A 15,912-nucleotide genomic window follows, 5' to 3' on the forward strand; every position below is an offset into this window, starting at 1 on the left:
ACGTCCTTCCTTAGAGCTCCGCGCTCCCCGCTGCATGATCGGATCAATTTTGACCATCTGAACCTGCATTCTGCCACGATTTATCAAGGATCACCCTTGGGCACACTCCTGTATTCCTCGGTATGGTACTCACGGGACCGAAGGGCAAAAATAAGCCAAAACCCATCAAAGAAGCTCTGGCCCGGGCTTCCTCCAAAATGGCGGCGAAGGCCTTAGCCAAACACCACGTTGTATCTCCGGCCGCCTCGGACCAGGCGGACAGCGGTGATGAGGACGAATCGGATTCTAACCTTGGCGGTTCCTCACCTCTACCCTCCTCAGGTATGTCTCAAGCTGCCTTTTTAAAAACCATGGAGTCCATGCTCCAGAAAGCCCTCAAGAATACCTCGGAGCAGATAACGGACAGACTATCACGGGAAATCCGCGAAATAGGCCAGCGCACTGCTGACCTGGAGACGAGAGTGGATGATATGGAGCTCACCCTCCAAGAACACACTCAGGACTTTTCCGTGCTCAGGGAGGAGAATGCCACTTTACTATCCCGTTTAGAGGACGCTGAAAACCGCTCCCGCAGGTCCAATCTGCGCCTACGCGGTATCCCCAAAGCCATTGATGACATACAATCATTCACTACCGCACTATTCCAGGAGCTCTCACCCTCCATCCCAATAGAACGCTAGAATTCGACAGGATACACCGAGCCCTTACACGCTGCCAAATAGATGGTCCCCCTCGGGATATTATTGTGAAGTTACATTTCTTCCGCACGAAGGAACAGTTGCTGAATGCTGCCCGCAAGAAGGAAGAGCTGCTCTTCCAAACAGATAAATACCAGCTTTTTTCTGACTTGGCCCCACTGACCATAGCCAAACGCTGCGCTATGAAACCCCAGCTTCAAATTTTAATGCAACATCAGCTCAAATACACCTGGAGATTTCCCTTCGTCCTGCAATTCACGCATCAGGGCCAACAGCATTCATGCTCATCCCCGGAATCCTTACATCTCCTGGAAACACTTCACCTGACCTCGCCGAGTCAACTTTCTGAGACTACATTGCCCCGCACCCCGGCCCGGTCCACGGCTCATCCATACTCAGCCACGCCGAAACGCAACCCACTGGATCCGGCATCTGTTCGTAAGGGAACCCCTTCACGCCGATACGAGGACACCTTCCTCAGCCCGAAGTCCCGCACACCGCGCTGACATGTCTACGAGAGCTTCCTCCTTTCCTCTCTCAGTACTCTCGTAGTACTCCTTCGTGGCCCTGGCCTCTTGGTTCTCATCACAACCCCGCCGTCGCAGCATTAACACTAACGGTTTATCCATACTTCAATTTTTATATTTCTATTTTAAATTTTTGTTTTTTCCTTTTACTCTACGAACCCTTTTTTTTTCACTATGCTGACGCCCGGGGGACGGCAACTGGGTATATATAGAATACCCTTTCTAAGGTGACCTCTGAGGTTTATATGCCCCCCAGTGGGGATATAGTAAAGGTTCAGTCATTTTTTGTTGTATATTCTGTTATATACTTCGTTAACCTGATCTAAATCTCTAGCTGTTCCCCTCCTCCCCCCCATCCTTCTTGTCCCCACCCTTTCCCCTCTCCTTGCTCCTCTTTCCTCTCCTCCTATTCCCCCTGCTCCCCCCCCTTCCTCCCCTTGTCCCCCCCTTTTTCTCCCCCCACCCATCCCTTCCCTCTGCCTCCCTCCCCCTTGCTCCTTCTTGTGTCCCCGCTTTACCCAACGGGATAGATGTGCAACCCCTATGTTCAGGAGGCCCTGAACTCTACCGTTCACTTTTTTTTTCCTGTTAATGTTACTCTTACTCAAGATATTGTTCTGTATACTATTGAATTGATTTAAATGTTTGATCCGCTTGCAGTGGGGAGTTGTCACTGCTCCCCCACCCTTCAGTGCTCTCTCTCTCCGGTCAGTTCTTCTGGCCGCGGAGCTAGCGCGCTATTTAGTTGGGCAACACAGATACTTTTCTCCACTTCTCAATTTTAATGAGGTGCCCTACGTTTTGCACACCACACTCCCTCCTTTATCCCCCTTTTTCTTCTCCTTGCTTCTTCCTTGCCTTTTCTTTCTCTTTTTTTTCTCATACTGGCCGGGTGGCTCTCCTGCCTCACTTCCCTTTTTTGTATTGCTCCTATATGTTCGCTTAGATGGCTCCCTTAAACATAATCTCCCTTAATGTTAAGGGACTTAATTCCCCGAATAAGAGGGTTAAGGCCTTCCGCACCTTTGTTGCCCTTCAGGAGACTCACTTTTCCACCTGCAATACCCCCAAATATTTCAATTCCCGCTATCCCCTGGTATACACCGCCTCTGCCGATTCAAAACACAGAGGGGTTCTACTTGCCTTCCACCACACCTTGCCCTTTAAGTTGCTAACAGAGATCAAGGATCCTTCGGGTCGGTATATTATATTGGTAGGCCTTTTACAAGACGTGGAAACAACCTTTGTCTCCTACTATGCCCCAAATGTCAACCCGATCCCCTTCTTCACCCATCTCTTGCAGGTAGTTAAAACGCACTCCAAAGGTACACTATTCATGTGTGGCGATTAAAATTTAGTACTCCACCCACATCTTGATAAGTCCCCCTACTCACCAGACTATTACTCCCCTTCTTCACAATTTCGTAGATTGCTTCAACAAAACTCCCTCTTGGATTCCTGGAGAGAGTGTAACCCACTGAAGAAAAACTATACCTACTATTCCCACCTGCATAACTCGTTTTTCAGAATTGACCATATCCTTATACCAATCGCATCCTCCCCAATTCTATTACAATCCTTTATACAACCCATCACATGGTCGGATCATTGTGCTGTGATCACTATGGTCTCGTCATTAATACCCCGCCCTGATAACAAATCTTGGTGCATGAATGAAGCTCACCTTACTAATCAGTCCTATTGTCTTGATATCCAAACAGCCCTTAATGATTATCACCAATTTAACGTTACTCCTGATATCTCACCAACTCTGCTTTGGGAAGCACACAAACCGGTGATAAGAGGTACTTGTATCTCCGTTGCCACCCATCTTAAACGGGATAAGAAACTCAAACTACAACAATTAGAAGCTGACTTTCAACGTCAGTTCCTACAATTTCAGGAGACCCCCTCCAATGCTAATAAAAAGCAGCTTGAAACGACCAAGTTGGAGCTAGATCTGCTTTTGGCCGAATCTGCAGAGAAGGCCATCCGTCGGTCCGGCCATAAGATTTATACAAAAGCCAATAAGCCAGATACTTTTTTGGCACTGAGCCTCCGGCGACCAGACCATACTCACAACCCAATTAAACTCCGGCTGGCCAATGGCACTCATACAAGTAACCCTGTCAGGGTACTCTCTGAATTCCGCAAGCGTCTTGCTAATTTATATGAAGGGAGGGGATCTCTTCCTTCTAATGAGGAAGAGACACTCTTTCAGGACTTGTCTATACCTAAATTGCCTGATGCTAGCCGGGAGTCTATAGATAAACCAGTCTCGGTAGAAGAGGTCCTCGGCGCCATCAGAACACTCAAACCCCATAGACGTCCTGGCCCGGATGGTCTTCCTGCTATATACTATAAGAAATTTGCGGCCACCCTTGCCCCGCTTCTTGCTAATTCTTTCAATGCCCTACTACATCAACAATCCCTTGGTCGCGACACGCTGACTGCTATCATTGCCATGCTCCCTAAACCCAATACTGACCACACCCTCTGGTCAAATTATAGGCCCATCTCCCTCCTAAATTTAGATGTAAAAATCCTAGCTAAAATCCTCGCCCTGAGACTTAACCCAATTATTGGAGGCCTGATCCATAAGGACCAGGTGGGCTTCATTCCCGTCAGCAGGCTGGCGATAACATCCGTCGGGTTGTCCTTCTACAACACATAGCTAAATCTCGTAAGATCCCTATGCATCTCTTATCACTCGATATTAGGAAGGCATTTGATACGGTTTCATGGCCCTATCTCCACTACATTTTGGGACGCTGGGGTTTCGGCCCCAATTTCTTACAATGGGTGAGTGCCTTGTATGCCCATCCACAGGCATATGTAAGGTACTCTGGCTTTAGTTCAGAGTGTTTCCCAATACGTAGAGGTACGTTAATATTTGCTCTAGTAATTAAACCCCTTGCTGCTTTAATTAGAACAAATCCAAATATTCATGGCCTAGAAATTGCTTCTACATCTCATAAACTTTGCCTCTTCGCTGATGACGCTTTGTTATTTGTTACCTCTCCGCATATCACTCTGCCCAACCTTTTACAACTTTTAGCTAAATTTGCAAGGGTATCTGGATTAGAGGTCAATCAGGCGAAATCTAAGGCCCTTAATGTGTCCCTCCCCTCAGATGAACTTGATCTTGTACAGAAGAATTTTCCTTTTCAATGGTCCTCTTCTTCAATCCCTTACTTAGGAATCAAACTGACTAACGACCCCGCCCACCTATTCTAATCTAATTATCTCCCAATGTTAAAACACCTGTCCTCACTGCTTGACACCTGGCTGCCCCTACACGTTTCATGGCTTGGGCGAATCGCAGCTGTGAAAATGTCCTTGTTGCCTAAGTTGCTGTACCTATATAGGGTCCTTCCGGTCACAATCCCACCTTACTTTCATAGGGCATTCCAGAGCCGAGTGAATAGGTATAGTTGGGGTACTAAGACCCCCCGTATTGCAAGATCGACATTTCTTCGTAGTAAACCCAACAGGGGGTCTTGGTGTTCCCAACTTTCTCCGTTACTTTCATGCCGCTCAGTTAGCCCAACTAACTCTTTACCACGCGAAAACAGAGATTCCTCTCTGGGTGACCCTGGAGGCAATAGACCTACACCCTATATCCATCACCAATCTTCTGTGGCTCCCCGCCACTGCTCGGGGCCCTATCTCTAATCCAATAACCCAACACTCCATAAAAATTTGGGACAAACTATGTGGACCATTTAAATTGATCTCTCCGCACTTACCCCTACTTTCCCTTTTTGGCCACCCACTGTTCTACCCGGCCTTCACCCAGCCTGCCTCCTTCCAGGCCTGGACCCGAGTCGGCCTGGAACGCGTGCGAGACTTCATTTCGAACGGTGTCATTAAATCCTTTCCGTCCCTACAAGCCCAATCGCAACTCCCTTCTCGAGAGTGCTTTAGATACCTCCAAATTTCCCACTTTGTCCAAACACTAATGGGCCCCCAAAGGGTGTTGAACACACTGTCTATATTCGAAGATATATGCGATTCAGACCCCCATGCTCCAGGCATAATCTCCAGCCTCTATGCATATCTCACATCCCCCTCATCCTCACTCCCCTCGTATGCCTCTGCTTGGTCCGAGGACCTAGTCATGGATCTTGATATCAGCGATTGGTCAACGATATGGGCAACTACCAAACTTTCTTCACAGAATGTTGTCGCGCTAGAAGCCAGTTATAAAGTCCTCATGAGGTGGTACCTGGTTCCGACCAGGATCGCTAGATACTTACCATCTTATCCTCCTAACTGCTTCCGAGGTTGTGATACTGGTGGCACTAACCTCCATATATGGTGGACATGCCCAGTGGTACAGCGCTTCTGGACGACAATATTCCGAATGGCCTCAACCCTGTTTAACATAGCCCTTGCTCCTGACCCAGCCCTTGCCTTACTTAACCTCCCCCCACAAGACTTTACTAAGATGCAGTTGCGTCTCTCTTTGCAACTCACCACAGCTGGCAAGCAGACAATAGCGAGAGCTTGGAAGACCCCGTGTCTGAACATTACGGAAGTTAAAAGTAGGGTTACCCAGGCCATGATACATAGTAAAATAGAGGCCACAATAATGGATAGGATCCCCCGACATCTTAAAATTTGGCGCCCATGGTCAGATAATTTCCTTCCCCCTGGCTTCGATAGACATCTCCTGGAGCCCTGAGCCCTCTTCATGGGGGCTCGGAGAGGTCCCTACCCCTTCGTGGCACGCTTGAGACACCTGGCCAGTACTCTTTTCCTCCCTAACTCTATTCTTTCTTTCCTTCCTTTCCTACCTTTACTGTCTATCTTTAGTTTTGGTTTTCCTTTTCTCCTTTCCTTTTTCACCTCTTTCTGCCTCACCCTCCCTTTTTACCCATTAAGCTCTTTTGGTAATGAAGCTCAAACTGCGCAGTACGTATCTGTTCACTGTTGCCCCAGTTGTCTGGGCAGAGTTCCCCCCTATTATTTACTTTGCTATACTTACTGGGCTTATGCCCTCACGTTGCTAATATTACTGTGGATTATATGCTTAAGTTCTACCTTGTGCTACAATGCGATGTACACTATGTAAGTCTGAATATAGTCCGCCTTTTTCTTTCTGTGCGAATGCTCTGCTGGAAAATGTTTTACTGAGCATATGTTTGTAACAGTGACTGTTTGCTTTCTTTGCTTGTTATCAATAAAATATTTGAAAGTAAAGAAAAAAAAATGAAGAAAAAAATGCATGGGGGTCCCCCGAAATTCCATACCAGGCCCTTCAGGTGGGGCCCTCTCCCACCCTGATAACAGTGATTTTGCAGTGAATCCGCAGCAGAGACCACTATTATCAGAAAGAGGACCGTCCTTCATTTAAGTATATACCAAGGTTATGGCAGCTATCTGCCACTATAAACCCAGTATTCTACATCAAAGTACCAACGTACATTGATGGCTGGCAGTCTGGAAGTAGTTAAGGGCAAGCTTGTGGATGAATATAAGCGTAAAACCGAAAGTATTAATAGTTGTGGTACTTCTGTCGCAGAGTCTGCTTTAAGATGAGATGAGAAATAGGAATAAAAACAGTAACACGCAACAAAACTGTTTTCTTTACTGTGCTATTTTCCAGTGTCACCAAAAAGATACCTGTGAAAAATTGCCTCTATGTCCCTGCTCTTGAAACTAATCTTTTCTCATTGAAGAAGCTCACAAAACAAGGCAATGTATTGACTTTCCAAGATGACAGTTGTGCCATCCCAAAAGGAAATATCTTACTTGCAAATGCTAAAATTATAGATGAACTGTATCAGCTGGAATGCAATGAGGTGGTTAATATGCCAAGGAGGAAAAAACATTCAAACTGCATTCACACATAGTTACATAGTTACATATAGTTACATAGTTAGTCAGGTTGAAAAAAGACACAAGTCCATCCAGTTCAACCTTAAAAACAAATAAAATAAAAAATAATCGTACAATCCAAATACCCAATTTTATGCCCACAATTGATCCAGAGGAAGGCAAAAAAAAACCCCAGCAGAGCATGCTCCAATTTGCTACAGCAGTGGAAAACAATTCCTTCCTGATCCCCCAAGAGGCAATCGGATTTTCCCTGGATCAACTTTACCTATTTTAGTACCCAGTTATATTATGTACGTTCAGGAAAGTATCCAGGCCTTTCTTAAAGCAATCTACTGAGCTGGCCAGAACCACCTCTGGCGGGAGTCTATTCCACATTTTCACAGCTCTAACTGTGAAGAAACCTTTCCGTACTTGAACATTAAATCTCTTTTCCTCTAGACGTAAAGAGTGCCCCCTTATCCTCTGGGTTGACCGTACAGAGAACAACTCAACACCAAGTTCACTATATGGACCCCTAATATATTTGAACATGTTGATCATATCCCCCCTTATTCTCCTCTTCTCAAGAGTGAATAAATTCAGTTCCTCTAATCTTTCCTCATAGCTGAGTTCCTTCATGCCTCTTATCTTTCTCCAGTTCCCCGCTTGTAAATTGGAGACATCCTGTAAGGATGTTATTCCACTGCATATCTTGGTGTCATCTGCAAAGACAGAAATTTTACTTTTGATCCCAGACCCAATATCATTTATAAAGATGTTAAAAAGTAAGGGTCCCAGCACTGAACCTTGGGGTACACCACTGATAACCTTAGACCATTCAGAGTAAGAATCATTAACCACGACTCTCTGAATTCTGTCTTTTAGCCAATTTTCTATCCATTTACAAACTGATATTTCCAAACCTGTAGACTTTACCTTACCAATGAGCCGTGTGTGGGGAACTGTATCGAACGCTTTTGCAAAATCCAAGTATACCATGTCCACCGCCACCCCTCTGTCCAAGGTTTTACTTACCTCCTCATAGAAAGAAATCAGATTTGTCTGACAACTTCTGTCTTTCATGAATCCATGTTGTCTGTTGCTTAAAGTGTTTTTGTTCAGCAAGAACTCGTCGATGTGGTCTTTTATTAAACGCTCCAGTATCTTCCCAGCTATAGAAGTTAAGCTAACAGGTCTATAGTTACTTGATAAAGACTTTGATCCCTTTTTAAATATAGGCACCACGTTCGCCCTGCGCCAATCCAGTGGGACTATTCCCGTCATTAATGAGTCCGAAATTACAGAGCTCAATTCTTTTAGGATCCGTGGGTGGATGCCATCAGGGCCAGGTGCTTTATCCACCTTTATTCTGTCCAAATATTTCTGGACCATATCACTTTTGAGCCATTGTGGATCATTTGGGGCTGTGTCACTATCACCCCCATTATGGACATGAGCTCCCCCATGCTCTTTTGTGTACACAGAGCTGAAGAAAGTATTTAATAAATTAGCCTTCTCTTTGTCCCCAGTCACCCACTCTAGATTATTTTGTAAAGGGCCTACATGCTCAGACTTGACCTTTTTACTATTAATATATTCTAAGAATTTTTTGGGGTTTGTCCTACTATCTTTTGCAATCTGTCGTTCGTTTTGAATTTTTGCATCCTTCATTTTTATATTTTTTAAAAGCTCTTCTCTTATAGTTTATAGCTTTTTTAACTTTGGCTGTGAGCCACATAGGTTTTGTTTTTAGCCTTTTAAACATATTGCCCATGGGAATATACTTTGCAGTGAGGTCCCAAACAGTCTTTTTGAAGAATTCCCATTTCTGTTCTGTGCCCATTGATGCCAATATTCTCTCCCAGTCTAAGTCCTGGAGAGCAGCCCTCATCCTTGGAAAATTTGCTCTCTTGAAGTATTTCTTGTTTAGCGCTAACATCAAAGGAAATCATGTTATGATCACTGCTACCCAGGTGTTCCTTTATCTGGACATTAGTAATAAGCTCTGCATGGTTTGAGATTACCAGGTCCAACAGAGCTTCATTCCTAGTTGGGGCCTCAATAAACGGGACCATAAAATTGTCCTGTAATAGGTTTATCATTTTTTGCCCTTTAACTGTCCCAGCAGTGCCATTACTCCAGTCAATTTCTGGGTAGTTAAAATCCCCCATTATTATCACTGTCCCAGCCCTTGCAGCCCTTTCCATCTGTGCAAGGAGCTGAGTCTCCACCTCCTCATTAACATTGGGTGGTCTATAACAAACTCCAATGATTAACTTTGAACTACACCCATCTAAATGCAGTTCCACCCATAATGCTTTAGACTCATCACACTCTCCATCCACCAGGTCCTCTTTCACACTTGCTTTGAGATCACTTCTCACATAGAGACAGACCCCGCCACCTTTCCTTTTTACCCTGTCTCTCCGAAAGAGTGCATAGCCAGGAATATTAATAGCCCAGTCATGTGAGGATTGAAGCCAAGTTTCAGCAATGACGATTACATCATAGCTCTCCTCATGCACCACAGCTTCCAACTCACCTATTTTGCTTGGCAGACTTCTGGCATTGGTGTACAAACACTTTAATGCATTATTACATTTTGCTCTGGTGTTTTTCATATTATTTTTAGTAGTACAAATTGCCCTATAGTTTTCAATGGCTGTTTGCAACATGGGAAATTTCTTGTCACCTGCCATATCCCACCCCCCATCTATCCCCATTCCACCCTCCATTAATGTCTGACCCCTAACTGACCTGTCTGCCCAATGTAATTCTGGTTCACCCTCCCCCCTCAAACCCAGTTTAAATACTCCTCAAGCCTTCCCATAAACCTCTCCCCCAGCACAGCAGACCCCCTTCCATTCAAGCGCAAACCATTGTTAGCATATAGGTTGCACCCCAATGAAAAGTCACACATGGCACAGATGACTTGGGCAAAGAAGTTCTGACATAATAAAGAAATAAACTGAGAATGACTATAAAAGTGGAATAAAAATGAGCCACGGGCCAATGGAAAAATTGGCTCCAGGAAAGACGAGGTATTTTCTCACTTTTATAGATATTACTCCAGGTATACTACACTATGGGGGTGATTTACTAAGAAGAAAGCCCAGCACCAGTTCATACATTAATTGGTGCGTGGGAAAAGTCATTAATTGAACGTGCGAACCGGCGCACATTTAAGTGCAAATAACAATAATAAATACCCACATATGTAAACTGCAAATGGCGCTAGGGTAACTGGGGTTTTCTCATTGATAATAGCGCACTCCCAATACAACTGATTAATTTCATCTCATTGGATGCGTCTTGTTAGGCAATTAGTAGGTGTACTCAGTTAATTAACCCTTTTGATGCTAATCTCATTCCTATCACTTGTAATATATCTTTGAAATGTGTGTTTTTTTTGTTTTGTTTTTAACCCAAATCTTTCAATACAAAGAACAGAGAAGTGTTTCTTAGATCTTAAATAAATTAGATTTAGTGCAAGGGCCTGTTTGATTTCCTATATTTTGAATTAATTGTTCAAATGCGTCTTCCTATTACCTATTTTACCTAAATATCGAGGTGTAGAGAGATTGGCCAATCAGATTGCATAGTGCATGACCATCTTAAGTGCTAAATTTGGAATGTATATGTGCAATGACCCACTTGTATTTCCCTAACGATATTTCTTGGGCATTGTACAAGGCACATGAAAAAATGCCTTTTTTCAAGATATGCTAGAGTGATCAGGATTCTGCAAACTACGGCTCTCCAGCTGTTGCGGAACTACACATCCCATGAGGCATTGTAAAACTCTGACATTCACATACATGATTCGGCATGATGGGAATTGTAGTTCCTGAACAACTGGAGGGCCTTACTTTGAAGAAACCCTAGACCATTATTACTCCCACTCCAGAATTGGGAGTGTGGCATCTACCCAACTTCTCTATGCTGCCTCAAAAATGTACGGCTTTAGAGGAAACCTACAAATCGTACAAATTTTAACCCAAAACAAGAAATAGCCTGCCCCCCAATACCTACAAGGCCATTTGGGTCTGTTAAGGCTTAAAATGAGAACCGACATGTAAAAAATACCACCCCAAATGAAAAAAATATTGTGCCCCTCCCACAACTAACAAACCCCTAGCCAAACACACAGAAAGCCAGCCCATGAAAGGGGGAGTATGCTTGGGGACAGGAGGCTTTCGTAAATCACCCCCTAATTCTGTTACACAGCAAAAGTGAAGTACTAGAGAAACTTAACAGTATATTGCTCACGTAAGCAACAAATGTAGCAAAATTCTGAGTGTATTGGGCACAGACAATGGAACTGAATCTACAATACTGAAGAAAGAATGAACCATACTATGTGAAAGTGGAGGAACCATGCTTTTGGATGCAGATAAGCCAATAACATACTGGGAGGAGTCAATTATGACCACATGCTATGTCCAAAATTGACTACTAGTAAATTCAACTGAGAAAACTCCATATGAACTGTGGAATGGAAATGTCCAGAATTTGAACCATCTAAAAAAAAATTGGTGTGCACATCCCAAAAGAAAAACTTACAAAATGGGATGTTTGCACAAAGGAAGGTGTACTTGTGGGGTGCAGGAGACATGCACAATTAGTTTAGTTCTGAATTGAAATTCAGACAAATTTAAATTTTTCGGTAAATCGGATTTATTCATTCTTTCGGAATTACAATAGTACCAAATTTCAACAAATCCGAAATAACGGAAAAAATATTCAGACGGAATTCAAATTCAAATCACTTTTAATAGTTTTCAAAGCAATTCGAATAGTTTTCTGGTACAATTTTTTTATTGAAATATATGAGAAGTAAGAATAACTGTAATGATCCTGCACAGGAGATATGAGCAGTAAGCATAAAAAGGTACAACTTAATAATACACATTGGGAATATGTTTGGTAGAAAGAACTGTCAAACATCAATAACCCTCCAGCCAACAAAACAAACTGGATCAAGGTCATACGGGCAAGCAAATAAAAAAAAAAGGGGGGGGGGGCAGATGGCCAAGGAGGGACACATGAGATGAGAAGGAAAGACAGAGAAGGAAAAGGAGATGCAGAATAGGTAGGAAATAGGTCTGGGGGGGCAGAGGAGGTCAGTTAGAGAGGCCGAGGCTGGTCGAATGCAAAGTAGGAAGAGCCTAGGACCACCACGTGTCCCATACCTTGAGGAATTTGGCGTGGGAGTCATGGAGAATACTAGACATATTCTCATTAATCATGAGAGTTGTTAAGATGCTCTTCACCTCCGCAAACGAGACAGCCGGCCTCTTCCAGGAACGCTTTGCAGCGATAAACAAATAGGTGGCCAATTTCTGCTGATAGGAGAATAGGCCCAGGATCAGGCAGTGGAGTAAGGCCAACTTGGAAGAAAGTAAACAGAAGACCAAATACCGTTGACCAGAATCCCACTAAATGGGGGCAGGACCACCAGATATGAAGTTCATCTCCACGCTGTTCACAACCCTTGAAGCATCTATCACTGTAGGATGGGTTTGATTTGGCAATACTGGTTTGAACCCAGTACCAACATAGGAGTACCTTATAGGCTACCTCTAGGGTAGCCGTGTTAAAAGAGCATTTCACAATATTAGACCAGGCTTTGCTCCAATCCGCCAAATCAATAGGGGATAAGTCCCGCTCCCATTTGGGGACATAAGTCCCACTCAAGTTAAGGGAGGAGTAAATCAATGGTACCAGGAGATCCTGGAGAGTGTTGACATGTTTGCTCAAAGGCCATTTTCATTGCATCTGAGAGAGGAAATCCAGTGTCTTAATTGGAGATTTTTTTTATTATATTCTTTTCTATTCTATTCTTTTCTATTTGAATTTTTGATGACGGTTATATTCTTTAGTTTATGCTATTCTTTTTTGGTCTAATATATTTGTTTCTATTCTATTCTGTTCTTTTATTTACTATTCTATTTTGTTCTTTTTTACTCTATTATATTATTTTATTTTCTGTTATATTATTTTCTATTCTATTATTTTCTATTCTATTACTTTATTTTCTATTCTACTTCACTCTCTTTGGAAATTGGAAAACTATTAGAATTTGCAAACTATTCCAAAACTATTCAAATTTGAAAATTTGTTGAATTAGAATTTGCAAACTATTCGAATTCAAAAACTAAAACTATAACTTGAAATTGATTTGAAAAATATTAGAATTTTTGAAATTCGAATCTGAATTGATTCAAACATAAATAAACAAAAAAAAATCCAAAAATTTATTAAACGGGTTAAACTAATTTAACCACTTTCAGACTGGACCATTTTGCTGGTCAAAGACCAGACCACTTTTTGTGATTCGGCACTGCGTCGCTTTAACTGACAATTGCGTGGTCGTGCGACGTGGCTCCCAAACAAAATTGACGTCCTTTTTTTCCCACAAATAGAGCTTTATTTTGGTGATATTTGATCACCCCTGCGTTTTTTATTTTTTGCACTATAAACAAAAATAGAGTGACAATTTTGAAAAAAACGCATTATTTTTTACTTTTTGTTATAATAAATATCCCCCAAAAATATATAAAAAAACTTTTTTTTTCCCTCAGTTTAGGCCGATACGTATTCTTCTACATATTTTTGGTAAAAAAATTTGCAAGAAGCGATTATTGATTGGTTTGCGCAAAAGTTATAGCGTTTACAAAATAGGGATAGTTTTATAGCATTTTTATTAATAATTTTTTATTATTTATTTTTTTACTAGTAATGGCGGCGATCAGCGATTTTTATTGTGACTGCAACATTGTGGGGGACCCATTGGACATTTTTGACACATTTATGGGACCATTGTCATTTATACAGTAATCACTGCTATATAAATGCAGTGATTCCTGTGTAAATGACACTGGCAGTGAAGGGGTTAACCAGTGGGTGGCAGTGTAGGGGTTAACTGTTCCTAGGAATGTGTTACTAACTGTGGGGGGGTTGGGCTTTCCTTTAGTGAACACTGATCTCTGCTCCAATCACATGGAGCAGAGATCAGCGTCACTAGTTGCTAGGCAGAATGGAGAAATGTTGTTTACAACGGCACTTCTCCATTCGGCCGCTCCGTGAGACGATCGCGGGGATGCCCGCGGCGATCGAGTCCGCGGGTCCCAGCTAGGTCTTCCTCCCACCGCTGTAAGAAGGGCAGGGTCTGAGGGGTCTTGACTTCGATCAGTTAACTATATAAGTGAGAAAATGCGTGTCTCACCGGTTCTCCCTTTAAGCATAACTGTTCAAAGATCGATAAGTCCCGTAAAACCTCTGAACTTTTCATCTTAGACCGAATATACGTACTCCACTGGTTCCTATGCATGCAATCTAACTCACCTGAAAAGTTTCTTTTAATCTCTCTTATAGACATAACTCACCCTTCTGTAGAGAAATGAAACAGCCTACTGATACCCCTACTTGCCAGAGCCCTGAAGCAGGGATCCATCATTCCTGGTGAAATGTTGGTGTTCCCAGGACCGGAGTCATTGGGGTTGGATCTGGTGAGAAGACAGTAGTTTTAAACAATCTTTTAACCGTTCGTATAGTTCCACCCACTACTGGGTGCCTCTTCGCCAACTGAGGGATATCTCTTTCTGGGATCCATACAATTCCCTCCAGTAGGATGTCAATGGTTGCCTGTTCCATATCAATCCATGTTTTGTTTTTTTTGGACACACCAATCCACCACCCTTGACAACTGAGGGGCCTGATAGTATTTCACTGGATCTGAGACCCCAACTCCCCCTTTCTCCTTTGGTAAAGATAGAATATTTCTGTCAGGGCTGGCTTAGCCCTTCCTTCTCTGGGCTGGATGCTCAGATGTCGGCTAATTGCCAGCTCTCTTCTCTCTCCACAGTTACCAGCTGTTCCTGATGATGCTTGTCTGACCTGCCTACTTAAAGCCTTCCAGCTCACTTCACCTCTGCCTTCGCCTTGGTCACATCACTAGAAACCATCTCCTGCTGTTTGTTTAAGGACTGGCTTGCTGACATCCCTTCTGGCTCCTTATCCTGCTTGCTGTTGCTCTACTTGGATCCCTGACTTCTGGCCTGTCTGACTACCTGATCTGGTTACTGGACTCTAGCTATGCTTGACTACACTTTTTCTATTTACCTTTTTATTTTTATTAATAAACAAGTGTGATTTAATTGTACTTCTGTCTCAGTCTGATTCATGGTTTCTGACAATTTCTACTTAATCTCGCTGATTTTCCAGCCCAAATAAAACTCATAATCTCTGATCTAATATCCCTCAAGAATTTTATTGGAATTTTTATGGGAATTGTTTGAAAAAGATACAACAACCTTGGCATGACATTCATTTTGATGATATTAATCCTGTCAAACCAGGTAAAAGTCTCTCTTTTCCAACATTGGAAATCCAATCTGAATTGTCGAGCTATTGGAACATAGTTCAACTAGAAAATTCTAGATAACTTCTTTGGTAACTTTATTCCCTAATAACCAAGATGTGGTTCTGACCACTTAAAGGAGAATGTGATCTGATATTGTAGGGCAGTATCCAATTCCACCCCCATCGCCTCCGATTTTTCATAGTTCACCTTAAAGTTGGACAGTTCTCCATACCTCCGTATTTCCTCTAGCAATAATGGAAGAGAGGTCAGGGGGGACGTGATAAGAAACATCAAATCGTCCACATAAGCAGCAACTTTAAGTTCTCTGTTCTTCATCCATATCACTCTGATATACCAGTTAGCTCTAATCATTCTGAGGAGTGGCTCAAGGGTCAAGATAAAAATAATGGGTAAAAGTGGACAACCCTCATGGGTCCCATTTAGTATAGAGAAGGGCTCCGACAATATTTCATTGATCTTAACTCGGGCTGATGGTTTA

The sequence above is a fragment of the Lithobates pipiens genome, unplaced genomic scaffold (assembly GCF_037356315.1).
Source record: "Lithobates pipiens isolate NorthernLeopardFrog02 unplaced genomic scaffold, aLitPip1_a1.2 Scaffold_25, whole genome shotgun sequence".
In the NCBI taxonomy this organism is placed as follows: domain Eukaryota; kingdom Metazoa; phylum Chordata; class Amphibia; order Anura; family Ranidae; genus Lithobates; species Lithobates pipiens.